The sequence below is a fragment of the Cydia pomonella genome, chromosome 9, assembly GCF_033807575.1.
Source record: "Cydia pomonella isolate Wapato2018A chromosome 9, ilCydPomo1, whole genome shotgun sequence".
Lineage (NCBI taxonomy): Eukaryota > Metazoa > Arthropoda > Insecta > Lepidoptera > Tortricidae > Cydia > Cydia pomonella.
This window is the reverse complement of record NC_084711.1, coordinates 15,150,447-15,178,405: the sequence shown is the minus strand read 5'-3', so window position 1 is coordinate 15,178,405 and position 27,959 is coordinate 15,150,447. Positions and strand designations below refer to the sequence as shown.

The following is a 27,959-nucleotide window of genomic DNA, read 5'->3' as shown; positions in this document are numbered from 1 at the left end:
TAAATATGTTTTACTTTTAAAGTACTGAATATAATTTAATGTTATTGTTTATGTTTAAAAATATTATTTATTTATTTATTTAATAGCCGTTTAAAATGTTTTTACATAGTTATCTGTAGTCATAGTAGTCTGTGCCTTCGATGCCTGACCTGTCAAGAAATGACAATATGGCGGACGAATGTTTGTCACCGTATTTAAGAATTATTTTGTTTAAAATTTAGTTTTTTTCTTCGCAAGTGTGATGAAAAACATTGTGCGTAAGGGTAAGAATATTGCAAACTCGGGTCTTTAATTCCCTAATTACCACCCTCGTTTCCAAAACTTCATTTACCCCTGCACATGTACTATTTTTATAACTTGTCGCTGACAAACAGGCATATAAACCCCCCTCCCCCCCGGCCAACTTTTTCATAGACTTTTCGTCGGACAGTTACACAAATCTCTGTTTTGAAATTTTGCTGATACATCAGTGTGTAATCTCCGTCGAAACATCGGAAATAAAGGTAATTTGTGCAGTTACTCTTCAAAGTAAACTGAAAATCGGGAAATGCATGCACACTATTATAATTTTTTCCCACGTTATAAGCTTTCGTAATAATTTCTTCCTCTACAGGCTTACATTTCACACACAACTATCTCATCCCACGCATGCTACGTCATATGGATACCCTGCATCACGTCTCTGGTAAACCGTACCGTGTATGGTCAGCTTAAGTTTTTCTGTATCTTTAGACACGTACGTAATCATTACCATAACTGTTTAGTACGATGCAGAGTAAATAGAATAACAAAATTTGACTGGATTCTTAGAATTTCTAAACCAGGCACGTAGAAATCGTTTGTTCGTAGTTCAAATCATCATATTTAGCCGTCGTTACGCCTATAATTAACATCACTATGCAGAATGAAAGACTATTAAATATTAACTAGCATGTGGTATCAAGTAAAAACTTTATACAAATATCTGTGTGTTAAACCCTTTCAGCGAGTATTTTTCTTTCCCGCGATATTTTCCTTTTTTACATAAAGCATTGCATCTTCATCATTGTTTGCAAAGCCCTCGATATCTGGCAAAATCTTTGCTTTTCACAATGTGATCTTAAATCCAATTAGACTTGACAGTGATGCAAATATTAGACAAGCGAATGACATCTGGAGCTTAAATCTGGCTTTGTTTACTTGACTTTGAGTATTTTAAGTTGTAGTATGAAGACAGGTATGAATGCGACAGAAAAGGTGCATTATGGGAATTATCCAGTTTTCTACTAACTCAAAAGGTTTGTTCCCTTGGGCTTTAGTTGGCTGCGGACGTGCGGAAAGTCATACCATAGAGTCTCCGCCTACCTTTTTTTTAAACTTTACATATTAACTTTCTTTTTTTAGACTCTAAAATCCAAGCTGTTGTATGAAAATCGCCTTAACTTTTTTCTTATTTACTGAGCTCGGGTATTACTATCTGATGTTCAAACTAATAGCATCGCAATGTATATTGTCTTAATTAAACTTATCTTCACCTTTCCCACAAACTCCTTCTAAACTAATACGTGCATAACATGCAAAACGTTCAAACTTTCAAGGAGCATAGTTAAATTAACTGGTTCAAAGATACCGCGACCGACATTATAAATATTTAATCTTTTGATACCGTCTTAGCTACCTTAATTTAAAAACTACACTTTACCCGAGGAGTTTAACGAGTCTGTGTGCAGGAACACGCTCGGATCCGAGATATGATTTAATTAAATCTATATTCATTAGTTAGGTTCCTATTAGCAGTAAAGCGTCCGGTATATGGGTCTATTACATCCGGTGTCGCTAACGAATGAAGTCTAGCCATCTAGCTCAATCAAGGGAATATTATCCTTGCCTCTTCTAATGGAAATTAATTTACTTCTTCGAATATATTCGGCTGCGCGCTGCTCAGAGCTTCAGTCCGACCCGCAACAGAATGAGCATCCACTAGAACTCTTTGAACGTAGTTGTGGGGACTGAGATTCGAAGCTATGCTGTGAAACATTGTTATTGACGTTAGCATGTATGACGATATGTAAGAAAGCGAAAATGCGGAATCTTCCACAAATACTTATTTAATCCAGAGAGCCAAGAGAGGTATCACTAGTAATAGAGGAATCATGACTAATGTAAAAGAGATACGGTCTATCTGAGGTGGAGAATGTAAACACTCAAAGTAGGTTTCTGATAATATATTATGATATTTTTTTCTTCAACAACGAATTACATCAATATCGACTAACTCAGATGCTTGCCATTCGAATGCCGAATGATCGCCTGCAGATCATTATTCCTTTAGCAGGGCGATAGTTCTAAATTCAAATAATCGTTGCCAGTTATCTACCACAAGACTGAAGGTTTCCAACCTTCACACTAATGATATAAGCAAAATCGCTGGTTGTCAACTAAATACCAGGACCACTCACATTCTTCAGACATCTTACACGTCACTACCCGAATAGTCTGGAGAGAATTATAACGACGGGTAAGTTGAAGGCTCGGTCACTCCCCCTACTAGATGGTATGCCCATATTACTGCACCTACCCATGCAATTGAAACTGTGTGAGGCCACACGCTTGGCAAAAAAGCCTGTTAAGTAATCTGGTCTTCAACAGAAAGACATAATATCACTTCATCTTCAGCATTGAGGGAACGACTGAATTACTGATTCATGATCTGTAGGTGCCATATATTAATTTGATAGTAGTCTTTCTGTACGAAAATATATAGACTCTGTTCTTCTTTAAACAGGGCAATATGGTTGCAACTGCTGACAGTCTCGGTGTTTCATACGTCGCCATTCGTATTATCATAAACCGGGACTGGTGCAAGTTGCGCTAGATTATTTTAATGAATAGCCCGCCTTTGTTCTGTCTGAAGGTTTATTTGAATAAGAAAGTGGAACTTTCGCTGTAGAGCTGCTATTTTCTTTCGTAATTGAATTGGATGGGTGAACAGTTTCGTTTAGTTTCCCGGGAGTCGTTAAATTAATTCATTTTATCATTATACATCATTACAATCCAGGGTAGCAGGATGTCTTAAGGCATTACTACTGAACCATTTAGATTATAGTGGCAAGATCTGCTAAGCTGCTTGCTTTAGGATTATTGCTATTTAAATAATTAAATTAGTAATTCCTGTTCCCCACAAACTTGAAAATGTAAATATGAGTAATACCAGTGTGACCGAGCATATTTAATACTATCGGAATGTAAATTCACTATACGTACAGTCAAGGTATTAAATATTGACACAGACAAAGTGCCAAAAATATGTACACACGACCTTATTTCCCATACATTATGGTAGCTTATACATATTTTTGAAACTTTGTCCACGTCTATATTTAATACTTTGACTATACCCATTTATTAAGGTTTGGACTTAAAATGCTGTAAGCTATTGATAACACCTAGACCGTTCCGGTATATGATAAAATCTGATGACGACTGTACTGTTAAGATGAAACTGCTTTGCTTAGATTCAGATGAATTCACGGAAGCCGTAAATATTTGTTTAGGTATACGAACTAACTAGCATGGAAACTGAACATCTCTAAACCTTCACCCGAGCGTAAGTGGAAATCTCAATACACTTGGCATCGTAATACGCTTGGAGAGTTCGGGATTTGCGCCCTTGTCCGCGAAACTTGCCCTTAGATGAGATAAGCGCCTGATTTCCCTAGCGAGGGGGCTAAACAGTGGTGAAGGGTGTCTATTGACACGCAACGTGATGTGACCTTCGGCCTTGATCAGTTTTTTGTGCAATGGGGCTTATGCCTAGAGAATAGATTTACAGAGCTTGGATACCGTAAAACATGCCTATTTGGCTCCCACTGGGTAATTGTACATTAACAGTTTTATATGTGAAAACTATATCACAACCTCTTTGACGTATTACAGTCACTATCAGATATATCGGAGCGACCGAGGTGCTCAAAAATATCTGAACTGACCACGCACTCTAATACCTTGACAATAGATGTTTGAGACTAGATATTTGAGAGCGCATTGGCCGTTCCATTTTATTGGCGACTGTAAAACATAATAGGATTGATGCTTTACTTTTAATCGGCATACAATATGTCAACATTACCATGAAGTGTAGAAGTACCTCCACCTTACAGAAAACCGTAGCCAAATAACACTAGACCCTACTCATAGTGTTGTGTTTCTGCCGGTGAGTAAGGTTGCCAGAGCTCAACCAGGGTGCGGAGTGTTGGGGTCGGCAACGCGCATGTAAGTCCTCTGGAGTTGCAGGCGTACATAGGCTACGGAGACTGCTTACCATCAGAAGGGCCGTATGCTTGTTTGCCACCGTCGTAGTATAAAAAAATATACCACAATACATATAATCATTGTAAATATTTCAAATAAATTTCGAATTATGAATTAAGAACAAAATTAAATTGCATGAAAAAATATCAATAGCATATAGGTTCGAACTGTTGGGTCAAGGTATATATCCGAGATTCCCTGGTGTCATGAACGAAGGACTCCGTTTTCAAAACACATTTTCACGGGGACGTTCGCTAACGCCAAAGAGAAATAAGAAGTAATAGAGTGCTCACTCCATACATCAGTTTTGGTACCAAAATGATTATTATAGGGTAAAGGCACCAGTAGTCAGCCTTATAACGCATTTTTAAAGTTTGTACTCTCGACGTTTCTACAGGATTAGTCGGATAAATAAACGCATAACATGGTTAGATCAATTGTTTATTATAGTTTTAAAACAAAGTATGTCAAAAAATAACAATCCTCTTTATAATATCTATAATTAAGATTAAACAAAAAATGGCACTTTTCTCCAGTAGTCAGCCTCTAAAATCCAGTAAGCAGCCTTTGTGTACCCAGTACTCAGCCTTTATAAACTATTAATAACAATGAATTAAAAAAACACTATTATTTGTATTAAAGTTAACGATATTATAATATTTATCATTCCTAGGTAGGAAGCTAGAGTATAGGTAGGTACCTATACTTTTATAAGTACAATTCTCATGCCACGAAATTTGTAGGCCATAGGTGATTAAAATTATTCTTGCAAACTAATAAACACTGTATTTATCTTCTTATTTTTTATTAATGAATCTGTTTATTTAATAGAATTCATTATTTTTAAAATCGGTTTAAATGCTGGTGAAACCCGTGCAGGGGCCCGTTAGATATTGGAATATTTATCAACAAAAGTATGTATACACTTTTGAACCTTATTTAAATGAGTTAAAGTTCATAATATTTGGCAGCGACGTACCAAGGAAGATAATGGCTGAGTAGTGGATCCGTGAAACCCAGTGGTCAGCCGCATTAAAACGTTATTTCAAATGCGGCTGACTACTGGGTTTTACTTTAAATTGACTGAGACATGCGTAACTAAATTTGAAAATGTAAATGTAACGGTCCTAACGGTCGTATTAGATCGAAAATAAAAAAAATAACTAATAACCCAAAGGTCAGCCGCGGGAGGCTGGGCACTGGATTTTTTGTAAAAAAGTGGTATCCAGTGGTCAACCTCCTCAATTTATAAGTTAAATATTGATATTTCTATTTAAATATAACGCAATTTAATAGATAAACTAACCAATAAACCCATCATTAACAAAAAACAGTAACTTTTTATATTAAAACATATTTTTTCTCACGCGTTAAAAGAACACCACGTGCAGTAAAAAATATGGCGGACATGACATTCTAGCTCTCGTCAACAAACATCACCTTTATGAACGAGTATATTTCCTCTCCCCGATACCTCACCGCACCTGCCGCGTTACGTATTAACGAATAAGGAATCAGAGCTCCTATTTGACTACTCGCGATTTGTTTAATCGAATATACCAGATATTTATGACCAATAAACGACTTAAAAGGCTGACTACTGGTCCCTGGCTGGCCACTGGTGCTGTTACCCTATACGCAGTCGACATCTAGCATCGAGTAGCGGAACTCTCAGTACTGCTACTCGACAATATCGTAAGCGTAGGAGTTGAAAATAGAGTTCCGGTTACTCTAGTTATAATATTAGCGTAAAATCGTTGAACATTAGACTTTTTGTTTGTCGCGATATCTATTGTCGAGTAGCAGTAGGTACTGAGAGTTCCACTACTCGATGCTAGATGTCGACTGCGTATATAATAATCATTTTGGTACCAAAACTGATGTATGGAGCACTCTATTACTTCTTATTTCTCTATGGCTAACGCAGATGACAGCGAGCAGGTATATAGAAACTTTGCGATTTTGCGCTTGATATCGACCGTGCGGCAGGTGTGTCAGAAGTTAGCTTACCTAATACTTAAAATTATATTAAAATTCTTCATTTAACTTCGCCGAGTTTAACTTCCGACTTATTTGCAAAAGGCGTGGGTCGGCCTTCATGACGTCACGTCTAACTACCCCACTGTTTACTTATCCTACTTATTTTACGGGTCACAGAAAAGCAGTAGTCGAGAAATGTTTACCGGGCGTTGCTAGGCACCCTGGCTGTTGTTCCTGTATGGTGCTTTTAGGCGAGTCAAACGATAGGGAAACCAGTTAAAGTGTCACTTTCAGATTTTTCATAAGTAGATCTACTTATTTGTCACGGATGCTGCTAGATGGAATATATTATTATAAGATCATTAGCGCTCCCAAACTAGTACATATTAATTCATACATAAGAATAGAGGGTATCTTGCAGCTTGCAGCTCCCCTGGTATTGCAGGTGTCCATGGGCGACGGTAATTGGATAACATCAGGTGATTCGTCTCCCCGTTTCCTAAAGAGGAGTCAATACGTAGTCTTAGTATCAGAATACTGACTTATCGTAATTCAGAAATTACTTAGATTTATTGTCTTACTAGCCAGAGCGTTTGACTTACTTAAGCTCGGCAAGCCATCGGAATATTATTGTTAATTAGATGGAAAATGTACTGTATAAACTTAAACAAAGATGGTATAAATAATGGATGCGATTTTATTAAATTAATAGTACCGAGTTCCTGCAACAGCCGCGTTAATTACTTAATGGTACGGAATGCGAGTACGCAAAAGCTTCGTTTTCTTAGTTTAGGTATATTATTAGTCAAGCCTTTGATATTATATTTGTCAATAATGGATCTTATTAAGTCGTTCGGCGCTAATTGAGTCCATAGAGCCTACTGCGCCTACCCGGATTATCTAAATCCGAAAATAAAGGGTTGGTGATATGTGGTCACTTGGCGCCAATGACGCAATGACGGTGCCGTTATTTAATTTTTAATAGTAAATTACGTTAAATACAAACTACGCTCCAAAACTGCAATAACTGATGTAGCTGAAACTGCCGCCAAACTCAAATGGGACTGGGCAGGACACGTCTGCCGTATGCCGGATGACCTGTGGGCGAAAACAGCGACCCGTTGGGTCCCACAAATTGTAAGGCGTCACGGTAGAACTCGTCGGAGATGGCGGGACGAGCTTGACGCCTTTCGCAGAGACTGGTGGGAGACTTATACGTGGAAGAATAAGATGGAGGCCTTTGCTCAGCAGTGAGACAGACTAATAAAAAAAATTACATTAATCAAATTACTTAAATTTATCAAGCAGACACGTCAGCGAGCGATACCACAATTTTGTGACCGAAAGACTCAAACTTGTGATTGTGACCTTTTGGAACACCGGTCCGATCACTCTTAGCCAACTGAACTACTGAAACTTACCAGAAGCGTGCGAATCTTTCGATTCCTTCCTTTTTGGTAACACGCCTTAGGGAGTTTGAATACGAATTTGAATTTTTCCATTAATATAAAAATTTGTAAATTAACATTAGATTTTAAAATTAAACAAGGGAGCTAATATTTCAATGTAAGTCTCTTGAAATTAGTGTCCTACCTCTGTATGTATTTCTTAACTTTATTTGCAAGAAGTTAATTTTAGTTGTCTTATTGCCTGCTAGATGTCTCTTTACCGTGTGTTAAGATTTTTCCGAGAAACATGACGTCTGGCCGGTACTTAATATTGTCTAGCTTTTATAACAGATGTACCTCTATTGAATTTGTAACATTATCTTATAGTCAACAAGAGAGCTTTTCTTTTGGGGCCTTTTTACGTGGTCCTTCGAGCCAGTAGTAGGCAAGGCAATTTACTAAGGAAACGAGGAGTAGTAAGCTCTGGGTCGCTTTATTGTTATGAGAGGGATTACTTTCCACTTCAATGGATATTTGCTTTAAATACCGAAAAAGACAGTTGTATTTTTGCTTACATTTTTAACAGGTCAGTTTTTATGGAACTAGGTTTCTTGGCTTTAATATTCTAAGGGGATATTGCTCTAATATCAGATCCAATACCTGTGGTGTGTGATAATATGAACGGTCTATGAGAATTCCGATGAAATGACAGACATTGCAAGCATTCGTTCCGCCATACAGATCCGTATGTCATAGAGTCGCAGCTCAATATGAGGGCACATTCTATATTTAATGAATGATGTTTTAGGGTTTTCCGATAGGTTTTTTTGCGAGTTAAAAGTAATGCACGGGATTAGAGAGAGCAAGCGTACCATACGTGCCGTTCAAAAATATCCACACTGGGTTTAGTAAACACCATTCTTTTTCTTATCTGATTTTTATTGAGGCTTTGGACACTAGGTGAACATATCAGCCTCATAAAAAACACCACTCCTATAAATGCATTGAGTTAACGTAGGTCGATTAATTTAATTTCTTTTGAGATTTCGTATATCACGGCCATTTTACTCGAAAAGTATGAGCTGCTACTTAGTTTAGGAAAAAATATATATACTCCAAAAATTTTTTTATAAAAATATCTTCAATGACTTTTATGAAAATCTCACGTTATTTTAAAATTGGGCAAATTAATTATACTAAGTCATATTATAGTCTGACCAACTATTAATTTATCTAAGAAATCTTTACAAGGAAACCGATCTCAAAAATGATGTATTTATAGCCAACGGTCATACAGAAAATATTGTTACAATTTCTTCTCTTAATCGAGACTTATAGTTTCCATTTTTGTTAAACATATCTTTATATAGAAGCACGAAAAAGTACCAATCTACGTTTAGTTTCAGCTAAATAGTAAAAGGTTACACAGAATTTGAGAAATCAGTTTTACAAAACACTCAGTGAAATGCACAATTAAAAACATGTTCTACGTTCTTAACAATTTTTGTATATAATAATAATGGGATATTATCCCTTTCATGTACTTTAGCTACGGATATGTTTGAAAGCAGTGCCTAGAATTATGTACCTACCTTATTAAGACAAGGTTTGCTGAACAGACTTTACATTCGGATTATTTCTTTTAGGTCAGCATTTAATGGCTTATTTTTCTTTCAATTGAAGTGTTAAAATAACTAAAATATTTCTGCAAAAAGGTTTATTTTTATGGATGCTTCCAATAGAATCCTATCTTGCAGCACGTTCAAAGAAGGACAAAGGATGCTCGCGCCCGCGGCGAGTAATCCGTCTGAGATAGATAAAAGGCATGTTTCGCCCAAACTAGAGATTAGTTATAGTAAAGACTGGTAATATATTAACAAAGTATTGTTTTGCAATATTTAATTATTTATACCCGGAACAGATACAGTATACGCGTCTAGCGTTGTAAGTCGTTTGTGTATTTATGCACATTATTTAAGACGAAAGTGGAAGACCTGTGCGAAATCGTTTTTTAATACAAATGTAGTCTTCATTTTCCTCTCTGGATAACATAATTAAAAATATTTTAACACAATTTGTGATATATCAACCACAGCTTGATTTAATTCCAATTTTTTATTATTTTAAGAGTTAGGAGAAAATTTGTATGAAATCTGTTATGCGCTCCTAATCATTACAATAATAATAAAAAAAGTCAAACTTAGGGGCATAGCTCTGGGTAATATACATCAAATTATGTAAAAATATTTTCCAAAATATCAATCTCTAGAGAGGAAAATTACTATCTGTATTACTAGCTTGTTTCTATCAATATGAAAAAAAAAACTATCCTTATTATTATTATTTTTCCTTTTTTTCGTCATTTTTAATACAGTAATTTCATTTTAAAAGTTTTAGTAGTATCCATACAATAACAATAAACACGATTTTGTATGTAAATGTACTATCTGTATTATTAGCTTGTTTCTATCGGAACCATCCTTTTGCTTTTGTTTCTGTGAGCGAAATCCAATTCTCTATCTTTAGTGAAACGAGTGTTCAGTGTCGGTATGTCGGTATATGCATCAAAATAATTAACGGAGTACTGTCTCATAATCATAACTATTCAATGTATACAGTCCAGACTCTCGCTCACGCTTAGGAGGATACATTAGTAGGTAATTTCTCCACAGAAAAGTTCTCAAAATTTTCCTTTCTGGGTTTTGGCTCTAGATGAATATTTTTTTTACATGAGTATATATAAGAAATAGGTTACTTCATACAGCGCTAAAAACGGCCAAACAAATGCGTCGTAAACAGACGCCTAGCATACAAAATCGGCAACAATAAACGCAAAACTCAAACTGGTCAGAAACAGATAATTTATTTCTCATTCTGTTCCCAAACTTTCGTTACGATTGGTTAAGTTTTGAAGGAGGAAAATGTCGAGAACAAAACCTCGACTTCTGAGATTTTTACGCAGGATTTTTCGACTGAGTTGCAGTTGTCCTTATCGCACTAATATTAGGAGTCGTCTCCGTCAGCACGACGGAAACATTTACCTAAAAATCACAAATCTGAGAAAGGGCTCAGCTGATACATCCTAGTCGAAATCAAAACTTGTATATTTCACTATTATTTATGAATTTAATTCGTACGAAAATCTCTCTTTGTTTTTTTCTGCGCGCAAAACGACACCTCCCTAGAGTACTGTGTCGTAAAAAAACAAAGAGATATTTTCTAAAATTGTGAGATTAACACAAAACTCAGTAATATGAATGTTGCTGTTGTTGTTGTTGTTGTATTTTGTTATATAATAATTAAGTTAATTTTTAGGTATTTAATATTTGTACGCCATATTATGGTAAAATAAGGAATGACACTGAAACTTTGTATATCACCTGATTGTACCCTTATTTAAGCAAATAAATATTTTGAATTGAATTGAATTGAAAACAATCCAAATGTCAACCTTTACGCAAAAACCTTTTAAATCATTACACACATTAAAATTCCAATATCAGTTTTAAACGGAGAGGATGATTGATGCTTTTCATTTACTACACGAGAGCTGAAAATTGTTCAGTGTACGTAATATATGCGCTTTATGGTCCTGCGCAGCTCTCATTTATCATGTGAAATTAAATATTTTGCATTTATGTAGTATTTTAATGTGATGTGATGTGTTGTGCTTTTTACATGACAAACCTACGATATTTATATAAGGGCCCCATTTAAAGTTATAATACCTAACCCTTTAAATAAAAACAAAAAATATAAAGTTGTATAAGGTTGTCTGGAAGAAATCGATCTTTAGCGATAAGTTGAACTGTTATCTGCCTCAAACACTAATCAATTGTTTTTCTTTAAGCTGTATCTTTTATCGAGGTCTGCCAATAAAGATTATTATATCTATTTATTAATATCTATATATATGTATTATTATTACCTAGTATCAGTATAGTGTATTAAAATGAAAAAAAAAAAAAAATGGTTAATATATGCCGATGTAAGTTAGTAAGTAAATATTCTTTATTGCACTACATACAAAATAAATTCAATATTATTTGATTTACCATATAAATAAAGGTTGCAACAGGCAGTCTTATCGCTGTAAGCGATCTCTTCCAGACAACCTTAGGGTAGCAGGATATGAAGAACAAAAAACTTTTAAAAACAGGTAGTGCACGAATAAATACTGCTATACTGAGGTTGATACATTTAAAAAAAAAATATATCTATTCGCCTATATACGTCCCTTCTTTTGAGATACGTTATTTTTTATTTAAAAAAAGTAGATCAATTTTGACATGAACATTTTGACGTAAAAATTGACTTTAAGGTAAAAATTAAAACATGCATTTTATACAATTTCTATGCAAATTATATAGTGACTCTCGCTAAGTAATGAATGTTATTTTAACTTAATAATTCCGAATTTAATTAAGAGTCGATTTACACAACCTGCCTTCCGATCCAAGTCAGATCATCGACTATTCTAATAACATTAATAATTCCTACAGTATAACAACCTCATGACCTTAATGAACCCACAACAGCTGTTTAATGTAGGTTCCTATCAGTATCTAACCTTTAGTAATCTTTTAGTAATTTACAAAACTACCACGCCTACGACTCACTTCTGTGTAATTCCTAGGCCAGCCTAAAAAATATAGCTATTTAGAGATAAGACCGCCGGTTGTCAGCCTCTATCATTAATCAATTGGCTACTTGACAGTTTTTTGTACATAATGTCTCATATAGGACTCATGGCATTTAAGCAACACAAAGGTCAGAAATGAGACTTACAGCTCAATTCGAAGAATGAGATACGATAACGATAACTGCTTTAGATAAGTTGTCATTTAGATATCGTTTATATGTCGTATAATTGACAGAAGCAGCTTGATTCGGGCAACCAATGTCATTTTGACGTTAGAAATATCGTAGATAGATCTTATTGGGATCACAGCGGAATCGATATAAACGTCAATTCTGACATGTTTAGTTATCGATCTTTTTAAAGATCTTTCCAAGATCTTAAACGTGTTTTAATCATTCTTCGAATCGGGCCGTGTAAGTCTGACGCTCGCACTCGACGATTAAAACGCCTCTAACAAAATGATACTGTAATGTGACGTCACGTTAAGTTAGTCTGTCGTTAATGTATGGAAGATCAAGATAATTGCTATTTTAACCCTGAAATATTGCGTTTATGTATATAGTTGTTTTACAATTTACTTTTTAATAATATGTAAGGAATCGAATGGTAACATTTTTTTTAAGACTTTTGAGCATTGTACTTTCCCAAAACCTGAATATGTCTTTTAAAATTCCATTACCTTTTTTTTAATGGATTGGTTGGCTCATTTTCTATCCATTTAGCTAAATTTTGTTATAATATTCAACATGTGTCAAGTACCCAATTCTTTTTCTTAAGCTATATCTTTTACTGATGTACAATCAATAAAGAGTATTATATTAATCTATCTATACATATAATAACAACAACAAAACCAAAAGCGCTGTTTATTTCAAAGTACCGTACTATAAAGCATATATTTTGTTTGTTCTCTCGTACCTTTGTATTTTTATATGTATTGTAGTTCGCAGTGCCTTAGTAAGTACTGTAATGCTGTGTAACAAATTTGAATACCTATTATTAATGTCTTAACATACAAAATTGTGTTAATTATTCATAAATCACTACGTAAAATACTAGAACGGCTTTACTTCATAAATTTAACTTGTCTAATTTTGGCTGCGGGAACATAAAACATGTCTTTAATTGTCGTAAAACTTAGAATTATAAAAGTACATAATTTTTGTTACTGTGATTTAAACACTAATGTCCAAAATTTAGAGCTGAGTTGATTAATTTATTTATTAAGACTGTCTCGTCTCTTCTAATTTATGTTTAAGTGTCGCTCTTAAAATAAATGACCTCGGAAAATGGGACATGTTTGCAGTAAGTAGTTGTTGCTTTTTCTCTGACCGCTTATATTTGTAGTAGAACTGTAGAACTGATACTTTACTAATATAATATAAGCAAGAAGAAGTTTGATTTCTAGACATTAATTTGTCAATGTACGGTTTAGGCTCAAATTCCAAAAGAAAAATCTCTGGTGCAGTTTTTCCTAACCAAAAGTCAAAAGGTGCCAAACAAAACGTATATAAGTAAGTATCACTTCTTTTTGAAGATTTCTTAACTAATGTTTTAATGTTGTAGAAAAACGACGAGTTATTTATTTTTCAAATACCACAAATCGCGTTAAAAGCGAATTCTAATTATAACTGGATAATAAATTCAGTCAATAAGGGCAAAAATATACAGACTGATAATATGAGCACGTGTTGAAAATATGTTATTGCAGATGAAGAAAATAAGACAAAGAAAATCAATCACAACTTAAGAAATATTACGAGGCAGCGCGACAGCAGGAAACTGTAAACAACGATAGAGAATTTGAAAGAAAAAAACATTTGTCACTTTATATGTCTTGACACATTTATGAAATATGTTAATAATTACACTATTGAGAGAAAGTTTGAAGAAAAAAAAGTCCAATACAAAGCTTAACACAGATATATTGGTGTTTTCTAAGGAAGAAGTAGCAGAAATCGAGGAGGCGGCCCAAAACAGGCCTTAGTCAAATCTTAGTCTGGACCCGGGTAGGTCCTTAAACTACGTCCAAAAGAGAGGTATGGGCATTGTGAATGTCATCTCGCTTTGTGTGGTAGGGCACAGGACAGCGGATGTCAGTCATGCCAACAAAGTCGTAAAATAAATGTTAGAAAAAATAGGTTACCTTCGCTACACGAAAAGTGGGTATGAATTTATTTTTCGCTTCAACCCTTTAGGCTGAGTGGGTGTTGGATATGTAGGTCTTTCATTTAATTAACACAATATTTCTGGAAATAATCTCTCCGTAATAAAATAAAATATTCTTATGAATCTGCATGACAAGTATCGTGAGTAGTGACGTCACGCCGGACGTCGTAACCGGCTGCGCCGGCGCGGCGCGTGCCTAATGAAAGCGGTATACAAATAAAGCAAAATAAAAACTTGATTTCATATAACTCTTAGTACATCTCACTCGCGCCTATATCTAGACTGATAAATAAATGTTTTTCAGTACGATAAGATGACAAAGACCTGAATTACATAAGTAGATAAAATAATTTATTTATAAAAACCAGCCAAGTGCGAACGTCTGTTGTTGTATGGGAGCTTCCTTAAATATTAATTTTATTCTGTTTTTTAGTATTTGTTGTTATAGCGGCAACAGAAATAAATCATCTGTGAAAATGATAACTGTCTAACTATCACGGTTCATGAGATACAGCCTGGTGACAGATGGACAGACAGACGGACGGACAGCGTAGTAATAGGGTCTCGTTTTACCCTTTGGGTGCGGAACCCTAAAACCGAAATTAAAAACAACTTTTTTAATGTCTTAACATGCAAAATTTCATTTTATAAATCACTACATAAAAAACTAGAACGGCTTTATTTCATAAATTTTACTTGTCTATTAATACTGGCCGCGGGGACATTTAACATTTGTCTTTAACTGTCGTAAAATTTAGAATTTATAAAAGTACACAATATTTGTTACTGTGATTTAAACACTTATGTCGAGAATTTAGATCTGAATAGATTTATTTATTTATTATGTCTGTCTTGTCTGTTCAAGTGTCGCTCTACAGGATGTAAGATAAATCTATCAATCACAGGATGTAAGATGAATATGACCAACAGTATGTGTTCTGATTAGGAAAAAATTGAAAAATAAAAATTTGACGCAAAAGATACGAACGCACGTTAAGACGTACTAACAAAATATACATAACAAGGTTCATTTTTTGTCTGAAATAAATGTATTTTTTTGGCCTATGTATGGATCGAGGGTTGGCTGACTTAGACGACCTGGCCTATACAAAAAAAAATCGTACAAATAACATTTCTTCCACTTTTTCCTTATCACAAAATATTTTTCACTCTCATAAGATGACAAAAACCTGAATTATTTAGATAAAATAATTTACTCGTACAAACTAAATAAAAAACAAAAAACCGAATGTATCGTTTCGTATATATGTAATCATATTAACTTACAAGTTTACAAACAAGAACATAGCAAGCAGAAAAGTGCAAAGCCGGTAAAGTGCCAAGTACAAAATAATAAAGACGCGAAGAAACTTGTTCTGTTCTAGGAAATAAAAAGAAACCCCGGGCTCGTCGCAAACCTACGCTACACTTTTCACATTTCGCAGCAGATGTTTCTATTATCAAAGAGCTGATAAGAAAGACTATCAATCCGTGTGCAGAGTCTCACCTAAACTGGTGCAAAGAGAATTTAGTATAGAGGCTTATTGTCAAAGTTAATTTTGTATTCAACTAAATTTAGAATGTCATATTTGGCTATTTGACCCATGTTCTTTCACTGATATCAATAGTTAAATATCAAACGGTGTCGCCATTTACTCTATATAGGTCAAGAGAGAGGATAGGTAGGTATCGCCATCTATTCGAGCATAATTTTTTCTTGAGTTTTCGGGGAACGTTTTTCTTTTTTTCTTGCACTTCATCTTATACGAAGTTATATATACTCGTATCTTTGACTGGTGTAACTACATACAGGATGATTTTGTTATGTATATAGGTGAATACTTTGAAGGGTGAATAATTAGTTAGGTCATACTGAACAACTTTTACTAAAAAACCAATGGAAACACAGGCATATGATTCTTGCGTTTTTCGGTTGGCCCAAGTGTTTCATTATGAACTAACCCTATAAGTTATTGTCAGACATAACATATCATTCTGTATATCTTCCATATTCGTAATAACGCTACGTAATTAAATTCTTTAAGTACCTAAAGCACTGTCCATGCCCTACCTTGACATTAACCGTGAATGAGCCGTACTTCTTTGGACATACTAAACTTCTTAACGTCTTTCTAAGTAATTTCAGTCGACTCTCGGCTCCGCTGGAGTTTATTATTTAATTCTATAAAATACAAGGCACTAAAAGAAAATTGTTAACATAACTTCTTACTAGTTAGAAGATAGCGATCTTTTAATGATAAAATCTGTTTAAAAGGAGTAGAATTACTCGGATTCCCGTAGTACGAATAAATGTTGTCTCGGAACCTGGAACCTTTACTGAGGTAATAAAATATATAGACTCTATTAAAGCCAGGATAGGAGTCTTGGTTCTGAGATACAACTAAATTACTAGAACATATCTTTGCAATGCAATAAAGTATTCAAACGATAACTTTGTGGATAATTAATTGTGTATCGGGAATTGTTGTATTGTTGTTACTTTTACAAAAACGCTGACCACTTTAAAGTCCCTTCTTATGTTAAACGACATAATTCATCATAATCCTAACCTTATTTGTTATCAAATTTTGTTTCATTCTAAACTAGTATTTATAAAGTGTGTACAGTCAGCATCAATAGTAGTGGATGAAACAGCGCGCCAAAAGTATCTACACCCTCGAATACTTTTCCTAATCATCATAAATCTCTACAGTATACATTAAAACCTATCTTTTGCAATCTAATTGGTCTATATAATGAGACATTGTTCTTTTTATAATTGGGGTTTTTTTTATAGGTAAGCTTATTTTTAGTGTTTATAATTAATTTATTTTTAGGTTCTTGTTTGTATAGTATTTTATTTTACGTTTTTAGGGTTCCGTACCTCAAAAGGATAAAACGGAACCCTTATGGGATCACTTTGTTGTCCGTCCGTCTGTCTGTTTGTCTGTCAAGACCCTTTATCTCGGGAACGCGTGGAGGTATCGAGTTGAAATTAAAACCCTATTCCCAGGTCTACTAAGTTAACGTAAAAAAAGATACGGCCGTTTATGCCGCAAAAACCGTATATTTCGACACTCTCAAGGGAATCAAAATTTATAGGGTTCCCGTTCACCTAGGCCTATAAAATTTGGCAAGTAACCTTGTCTTATATTACAAGTACAAAAAAAATCTCTATACTAAAAAATTAAAAAAAAAACAAATAGAATAAAACTAAATTTAATTTGTACGGAACCCTCGGTAGGCGAGTCCGACTCGCACATGTCCGGTTTTTTTTTCATGAGGCATTTATATTTTTTTACCTTTTGACGTTTAGTCTGATTCGCAAATTTTGATGCTGACTACACTTTTGCTTGAAAAACAAGTCAAGGTATTAAATATCGACACGAACACAGTGCCAAAAATATGTACACACTACCTTAACATATGGGCAATAAGGTCATGTATACATGTTTTTGGAAATTTGTCCGTGTCGATATTTAACACCTTGACTAATAAGACAATTTTCCGGTAATGCCACATTGATGCCAAACTGAAATTCAGAGTCACGTTCGTCATTAGCATAATAAAGTCTGAGTGTTTGTATTTTCGGGGCTCGTATGCCAATTAATGTTTGACGTGGCAAGTCGAGCAAGAGATTATGATAGGTGAGCGGAGTGACGCAGGAAAATGAGCAAATTTTCAAATATGTCTACATATCCGTTGATTGAACCTTATTTGAGTGGTTTGGAACCTTTTACCCCCTTACATAAACGTGTACTAAAGTTACGATGCCGCTGATCATCGTTCGTCCCTTTCTATCATACCAATACGTCACAAAGGGACAAACGATGATCAGCGGCATCGTAACTTTAGTACACGTTTATGAATAAGGGGGTTACTCTTTTTTTTCAAGCACTGGTATTAAGAAAGAATTATTGATCGAGGCTTGCCGGTATAAGTATTTCAGTTAATATTTTATATTTAGGTGTTAGCGGTACTTAAAAAAAACACAACAAATTATTTAATAATTTAATTTGCTTTGTTCCCTAGTTGAACATAGTTTAATGGTTTAGTTATAAGGCTTTCCTCTATGAATGTTCATTCATTTCTGTGGTGAAAATGCAAAGACAACCGAGTAGTATTTAAGGCGCAAGACATAACATTCAAACCGTTTGTAATATGAAAATATCGTGAGGAAGTCACTTGATCTTAATCAGATTCTGATTTTACACTTTGATATAACTCACACTAATTGGTTCACGCAAAAGGCAATTAATGTCGTGCGTGAGATGCGCATCAATTACTAAGAAGATCGTCAAGGTCATGTCAAAACAAAATCATCAAATTATTAAATCAAATTCAGTCTCCCGGTCCCTATATATATTTTTATCTAAAATATTTACTTATCTGATTGTTTAATGTACCCGACGTTATCCTTTGATCTCCATTTTCCTTTCGCCAATAAATTATCGCGCAAATTCTGATCTCTTCGAGTCTCTCATTCAGGTAAACATGTTTGTTCCAGATACAGTGTTATCCTGACGATATCAACCAACGCTTCTGACGGATTCGCCTTAATAAACGGTGAGTTTACATGTTATATGTATTAAGCTTTCAATTTACATATAAAGGTGCTTTGTGGTAGCTTTTATATACAATTACTCAATCCAAATACAAGAAATACTTACTATTTTTACTGAAATAAAAGAATAATGATTTCTTAATTTTTCTGTGTAATGTACTGACAAGTTTGCTTCGAGCCCATGCATGCAGGAGTGCTGTTGGAGAGCACAATATGAATAATATGATTTGACCAACTTTTTAAAAAAGTTCATTTTTTTTATAATAAAAGTCTCATGCAATTTTATTACTGAGCAGAGACGGCGCTAGGCGTGGGCGACTGGCCACCGCCTTCGGCATCGCGGTCCGAGCGGCCTCGCGTCTCAAATACATATAACTGGGTAGCAACATAAAAACATATTCGTTATTTCTTGCGCCACCAGAGAGCCTTGCTAAATGTACCTTGCTCGCACCAAATTTTGGTCTTGCCCCACCACTTTTACTAAGGTTCTCATTACCGAGTCATTTTCTACTTTTCTATGTGTAAAATTTACTAAAATAAATTCTTCGTCTTCAGTTGTTTAATCTACATGTGTAGAATTTGTTAGAATTTAAAAAAAATTGTGTATAACTAGATGAACTGCACTGCATCGGAGCTAGTAAGTAGTAAGCAAGATGTCTTGGTAAGCGTTGCAGTAGAGTGTTGCAACAGTATAAAGTGCTTCTTCCGATGCGCCTTAGGTATATAATATACTCGTGACTCATTAAACATATGATAAAAATATTAGATCTTAAAGTATATATATACTTAATGGTTTAAATTTACTGTGTCGTTGGCATTCCAGAGCATACTCGTAATGCTTAGCTGACATACAATTATTTTTGAAGAATCAAATACTATATTCTCGTCAGAAAACCTGACGATGAACCAAGCTGTTCATTCCACAGTCAGAGAATTCTCAGAAGGATGAGCTCCTTTTAAACCGCACCAGACTCTGGTTTTGAGTGTTTTGACCGGGCGAGCGGTGCGATGATAGAGATCGCAGTGGGCGCATGTGTCTTGAATACAACCCATTGCGGCCATTGTACACGCAAAAACATAAGCGGACAAAAAATGCAAGGGGTCCATGGTTAGGGGGTTAGTACAGTCAGTATCAATAGTGGAGGATGAAACAACGAGCCAGAAGTATTTGCAACCCTCGAATACTTTTCCAACTAGGGACGAATCTCTATACATAGTTCAGGTTCAACAGTATATGTCACAGTTTAATTTGTTCTACATATAGAGACATATAGTCAGTGAAGCAAAATATGTCAGTAGCAATGTACTACAAAGTGAAGCAGGGCAACACACAAAAAGCATTATTGCGTTGATGTTGCGCTAAGAAAAGGAGCAATGTACATCGAACCAAAAACATTTGTAACTATCATAACCTCAAATTTTACAAATATTTACGATCAACGACCGTGATTGTATATTGTAGGCACTTTGACATTGCTTAAGTTCATGCACAAACTTATTTAATAGGTATATTGGTATTTAATGGTGACAGTAGAAATTTCTCTTGATATTGCAACGATTCAGAATGTAAACAAACATGATGCCTGTCATTCACTTCCACGTTCCACAGATAAAACACAGATGACACTCGATTTTGGAATTATTCGACAACAGTGTTGCTAACCCGCCGCCTTTTACTACTATTTAACAAGATTTGCTTGACCGAGTATATCTCTTTTTGTTAAGTTATTACATAACGTAGATACTTATGACAGGACAGTCTGATCCGCTTTTCATGCTGACTATTCCTAGTACTTTACATTAATAAGTAACACAAATAAACTTTCGTTTAGCACTATGTAATTGTATAATTCAGCACGCTCATGCATGCAGCACATTTAGTGAGATAAGTGTCGATAATATCGCTATTGGCCGGAGAGCGAGGCTGGGGAAAGCCGAAAGTGATATCCGGCGCTGTCGGCGAGCTACTAGTAATATCAGACAGAATATGCTATAGTAAAGTAGCAATATGTGTATTTTTATACGTATAAAGTATCAGCCTACATATAATTTTCTTGACAAAAACGTTTTTACAAATATACAAATGCAAAGTATTTTCAAGCTTTTGCTTATTGTACAGCGAGATGCAAAAGTACATACCCACTTTATGAATAAATTCCATTCATCACCATTCAGCTGTATGTCACACTAAAGCGGTCCATTTATTAATTAAAAAACAAAAAAGTTAAAGATAACTAAACCATGATGTGAACAACGCTTAATCTGTTTTGTGTCTGTGGTGGTTTTGGATGTAGGCGTTTCAAAGACAAGATTATCAAACGTACAAACTTACTCAATCTTACTGCTCGATTACCCCCGACTTCCTTAATTCAAACGAGATATGAGGAAGTTCTCAGTAATTCGCTACAAGTTCAGTATATAAATACGTTCAGTCAACGATGAAAGAAGTAATCCCTGCGTACTCGTGGGTAACGAGAGACTAGTGATGGGCAGCTTGTGAATTTCCACAGTGCGATTAGTAAGTACTTAAATTTCATGTAAGTTACCGAAAGGTGAACTTCACACTGGCGCCGCAACTGCGGTGTGATATTTATGCATTTGCCTAAGATTTTAATTAGACTACTCATGTGTAAGTAATATTTAATCTAGATTGGAATTCGAAAAAATCGTCAACGTCAACTAAGACTTGCGTGGTTATGGAGCAACCATAACAGAGTTGCTAAACTAAAGGATTTTTTAATGATTTTCAAAAATTATATTTCAGCTTACCCATTTACCCCCACATTTCCCCCTAAAAAAAGAAATGAGCAGTTTTGACTTATTAACAGTGTTAGTGGTAGAAGTTTAACTGACTTGCAAGACCCAAGCGATCCCATAAGTCATCCATTAACAGTTTTTTACGTAGTTATTACGGAGCACTAATAATATAGACTTCGTTCCTCTGACATTATTAGTGGAAAGTGTTACATGTCATTCAAGTGAGTTTTCTTCCTTATCATGTTATTAATTATAGTTCGTGTCATCCGTGATGACGCACAGGTTTGTCAAATCTAACCTTTAATAACATGACAATACAAGTCAGGGCACGTGATCGTGAATGACACGATCTAGAGATTATATAAGTAGAAATATTTCACAGTGAAGGAAATATTTGAAATGTTTCAGAAATTTCCCATCGATACACGAGACAGGTCTATGCCCTATAGGAATAGGTAATTAGATATTTTGCACGTTTCTAGCTTAGGGTTTGTGTTATATTCAAACTGCTAAAACTCCTCTTATACTATATTAAAGGATTCTTCCTCTTCCTCTTTCCAAATGAACCTAAGTCCACCTTTACACTTATTTATTTAGTGTAATAAAGTAAAACTCCATATCTCAAATTATTCATCCATGATAATTTGAGATGTACTCATAGCGCACTATACGAGCCCCGATGCAGTGGAGTTCGTCTAGTTACATACAAATATTTTGAATGTTCTAATAAATTTTACACATGTAGATCAGACGACTCAGTAATGGGACCTTAATAAAGTTCAATAAGTATAGTTTATTTTGATTGTATAATAAAATCGCATGAGACTATCATTGTTGAAAATATTAACTTTTAATAAACGTTGTCTAAATCATATTATCTTCATGCATGGGCTAGAAGTAAAATTGTCAGTACATTAGCAGAGCCGTGTGCCGTGTTGCTTTCCTTGGTAATAGCCCCTTCCACATCTGTTATATTCCTACCCGAAAAAACTATTTTTTTTTTCTTTCAGTACAAATGGTATTTATTTATTTATTTAAACTTTATTACACAATATAAAATTTAACAAATGGCCGACTTAATGCCTTAAGACATTCTCTACCAGTCAACCATTGGGTCAAACAGAAACTTGTAGTTAGTGCAGGATCCTATTTCTTGTGTTGGGATGTAGTTATTGTAGAATATGTCCATAGATAATAAAAGTACATAAGTATTAGCATTAAGCACTAGTAATTTTAAAATAAAACATTATTTTTGTACAAACGCCCGATCAAAAAAAATAAAAACAAATACTACATCAACAGCTAACAGAAAAATAAGCATATTTACCAAAAATAATAACTGTAGCGCAAACACAAACGAAGGAAAACGCGCACAAAGTTTGTAGCTTGCCCTACCCTTTGCCTTAAAGTTCGAAACGGGCCGTCTAATGTTTTATGTACTTATAAATGTTACACCTCTAAATAAAATAATGGGCTTAACTTCCAAATTCCAATACATGTTTACAAACATTTTAGGTGACAGCCAAAACACACGTACGGGGTGAATTAAGAAAATCCCTTTAAGTAAAGCTCAAGAACATTTAAAGAAGACCGAAGAATTATATTTTTTAAACAAAACAAACTGCACACAACAACTCATTTATCATTGATACGATCTTTGAGGAAGATGATAGTGCGAATTAGATTGCTATAAAAAAGATGGAAACCAATTGTATTCGTCAAACAAACCCGTACAAGTAGAGGTCAAAAAAAAAACAGTACGATAGCGCAAAAAATAGTGCACGACAATATTATGAAATAACATAAATCAAGCGGCGGTACTGGATTCACTTTCCAATCCTTTTTCTCGATATAAATACATATTTGGTTCTGTCGCCATCAGGTATATCGAAGCGGCCGAGATGCTCAAAAATATCTGAACACGCACCCTATCACCTTGAAAATAGAGGCGTGTTCAGATATTTGCGAACACCTTGGCCGCTCCCGTCTGATGGCGACTGGTACAGTTACAGGGGCGGGAAAATGTTGCCAAGACGAAACCATAAGGCTCGCACTTAATAAGTTATCAGATCTTATGTTGGCTCTACATGCTTCGACGTTTCGGTACCACCACATGAGCGTAACGTGAAATATGTATATTCACTGTTTATTACTTTTCTGTTACACAATAGTTCTTGTAGTTAACGAAACAGCCAACCGACATATTTTGACTAAGGTGTAGTTTATGAAGTTAGGGCTTGTAGAGTTAGAAACTTGGGGCTACATGTGATCTGATAACTTTTTGACAGTGCGAACCTTATGGTTTCGTCTTGGCAACATTTTATGCCGGCTGTACATACTCGTCGAGAGCCTCTCGCCGATTGTCTCGGCAACGCTCCGATCCAATCGAATAACCGCGGGACGACACGAGAAGGGAGCAGTATGGACACACTCGTTTTTGACCTGTCTCGAGCTGTCTCGACGAGTGTGTACAGCCCGCATTACATGATAATTTTTTTTAAACACGATTTTTTATTAAAATTTATACACGAAGATAAGAAAATCTGATTGAAATAAGTACTTTAATTACTTGACTTTCGATTATGAAAATATATCCAAAAGGTTAACCTTTATTATCGCCATAAAAGCATATTATTGAGATGATTGGGTACGTTTTTCACGTTTTATGACTTATGATTCAAAAAAATTAAATCGGTGGATTTGAAAAGGGGCAATTAAGTCAAAAATGGGATAAGCGTTTTCGACAGATCATTAGAAGTATAATGAACGAGCCAAATGTTTGCACTTGACCGTTCGTATATAACGTACGGTAAAGGTGGAGCCTTAGTTGTTCGGAGCGAGTTTACAAATACTGGTCATTGCCGCAAGCAAGGCAATGACCAGTATTTGCGTAAACTAAAGTCACATTCGTGACTCCAGCTCTATCAGGACCAGAGGACTTGACAAGGGCAGCCGCCTTAGAATGTTGACTCACAAAGTTTATCGTTTATTCACTTAATTATCACCTGTAGTCCCCTGAACATTTTTATGAGTTACGCTTCAGTAGATTAGTTAACCAGCACAGGCACAAATGAGTTACAAATTGCATATATTATGTTTAAGCAAACGACGAAATATCTGTATTAAACCTTTGGAGACCAAGAAAATAACAGATATACAACTTTTTTTTCCTTTTTACAACTAATTAACTCATACAAGTTTTATACGAGTAACAAACTGGTTTTCGACATTTTAATTAATAAGACATTCAATGAACGGCTTCAAAATTGAATGGTCACTTCATGAATTTCTTTCATAATGTGTCAATGCAATTTGACAGCTTGCTGATGTACATACTCATAAACATAAACGTAGATTTTTTTATGATACACGAGGCAAACGAGTATTTATAACTCCAACCTTGCCAAAGCCTGGAGAACAGTACTAGGGATGGTCCTCAAATATTTAACGGATCTGCTGGCCGATCGACTCACCTCGCTGACTGCCCCGCATTCGCCCGCATTCGTTTTCTTGAACCCGTCTTGTGAATAACTCTAGCCTTACCCAAGCTTGGAGTACGGCCACAAGGGCGGGCCCTCAGGCGGTTGACTCACTTAACGAGCGACTCACTGACTGCCCGCATTCACCCGAAAATCATTGCTTGCTGGAACCCGCTTTGTGAATATCTTCGGCCTTACCAAGCTTGGAGGACGGCACAAGGGCGGCCCTCAAACCGTTGACATGCTTTACAAGCAACACACTGACTGCCCGCATTCGCCCCCAAATCATTGCTTGCTGGAACAACCCGCTTTACGTATGACTTCAGCCTTGCCCAAGCCTGGAGGACAGCACAAGGGCGGCCCTCAGACGGTTGACTCATCTTTACGAGCGACTCACTGACTGCCCGCATTGGCCCGCAAATCCGTTTACGCTTACACAAACACATGCACCCTATTTCTAATCAAACACATTGTAAATAGCGCAATCGAACTAGGACAAAGCTCGAAATGTCTAGAAAAGTCCTGAAGTTAGGTACTAATGTTAATTAAAGGTCCCTTTGTCATGTCCACACTATTTGATATTTGGGGAGCTCGTAGAACCGCTGCCATCTTGGAAAATATGTATCTGGAGAAATTCACTTTTTACTCTAAATCTACAAATTTCAGGACTGTTCTAGGGGTTTCGAGCTTTATGCTAGTTCTATGGTGCTACTAATATTAGTAAATGTTGGACCGAAGGCAAGAAGAACCTAAGGATTGAAGAATTGCATTCTATCTAATCTTATATCTGCGAGAGTACCGAGTGTTAGGGCTGGCAACGCGCATGTAACACTTCTGAAGTTGTAGATGTCCATAGGCTACGGAGACTGCTTACTATCAGGCGGACAGTATGCTTGTTTGCCACCAACGTAGAATTAAAAAAAATCTGCCATACCCGTTAATTGTTGTTAGTCCTCAATTTTCCTTCCGCGGACGCTCCGGCTGTGGAATGCTGAGCTCCCTGCCGAGGTTTCCCCGAGGAGGGTATACAGTATGGGGTTCTTCAAAAAAGGAGTGTACAGGTTTTTAAAGGGTCGGCAACGCGCATGTAACACCTCTGGAGTTGCAGGCGTTCATAGGCTATGGTGACTGCTTACCATCAGGCGGGCCATATGTTTGTTTGCCACCGATGTGATATTAAAAAAAAGTCCTATAATTTCCTACCACCCAGAGGTTGCCTGAAAAGATCGCTTTTAGCGGTAAGATCGCCAGTTGTTACCTAGTTAATAGTTATTGTCTGTACTTATGTTTTTTTTTTGTAATATATGAGTACTATATATATACTCTCCCGGCCGGTTTCGACCACGGCGACTGTTTCAGCTCCGTTGATTACGTTCGTATGCTCGCAAGTGGCTCGCGTAGCCGATTAGGTACCACTTAATTGCTTAGAATTGCAGGGAACTGCGTTTTTGACGACACGGTCGTACTGTCGTACACACTTGTTTATCTCAACTGATATGATATATGATAAACACACAGTTAACGAATTTCAAAATGTAATATTATAGACTATAGAGGATCTTACTTGTTTATGCGATTTCAGCAAACATGCGTCGCCTGATCTAGGAAGCGGTCACCGTCGTCCATGGACATAAAGGTACGAGTTGGAACCCGGCGACGTGAGGCTGTGGTCTGCGGTCGCGTCACGTCGCCCGGTTCTAATTTGTACCTTAAGCAACATCGAAGGAGCCACACACCCTAATCAAACGTGTGATATTCATCATGAAGACTGTGAGTCTGCGGTCACGTCACGTCGCCAGGTTCCAATTTGTACCTTAAGCAACATCGACTGAGCCATACACCCTAATCAAACGTGTGATATTCATCATGAAGGCTGTGAGTCTGCGGTCACGTCACGTCGCCAGGTTCCAATTTGTACCTTAAGCAACATCGAAGGAGCCATACACCCTAATCAAACGTGTGATATTCATCATGAAGGCTGTGAGTCTGCGGTCACGTCACGTCGCTTGGTTCCAATTTGTACCTTAAGCAACATCGAAGGAGTCACACACCCTAATCAAACGTGTGATATTCATCATGAAGGCTGTGAGTCTGCGATCACGTCACGTCGCCAGGTTCCAATTTGTACCTTAAGCAACATCGAAGGAGCCACTCACTCTAATCAAACTATCCCATAAAAACGAACTCAGGAAAAAGTAGCCCATGCCCTTCATCAATAGGTAAGCCTTGAGTTTTTACATGCCAGATTTCTTTAAGATACTGCTTACTTGCGTATGTAATACTCTTCTGATATTTTGTACCAGACTAGTAGACCAAGGCTAGGAACCGGTTTAAAAAAGCAGTTAATATTTCCGTTTTACTCCGAACTTTTATAAGAACTCGAACGTTTTAAGAACTTAATTTATTTTTAACCTGAATAAATCGGTTAATACGCGCAAGCGACGAGACGAGATGTGTCGTGTCAATATAAACTCAGTGCGTAGGAATAAACCGGTATTTATTATTATAAACAAGTTAATCTGACAAGAATTTTATGAAATTGTTCCCCTAAAAACGAACGAAACCGAAATGTACAGGTTTAGCGCTCAGTGATAACGGTTTAGAAATTTAACCGAGCTATGCCATAGACGAGTAATAAGCAGGTATAGTTCGTGCCATCCACGATGACGCGCAGATTTGTCAAATCAAAC

General features: G+C 35.9%; 1 protein-coding gene across 1 annotated transcript in view; it reads left to right on the top strand.

Moving 5' to 3' along the window:
* The window catches only part of LOC133521460 (ecdysone receptor), a 378,815-nt gene that overhangs the window by 50,707 nt on the left and 300,149 nt on the right, over positions 1-27,959 (top strand). The window contains exon 3 of the mRNA XM_061856429.1: positions 18,977-19,035. The gene's annotated coding sequence lies outside the window, so the exon portion shown is untranslated. The remainder of the gene's footprint in view (positions 1-18,976; positions 19,036-27,959) is intronic.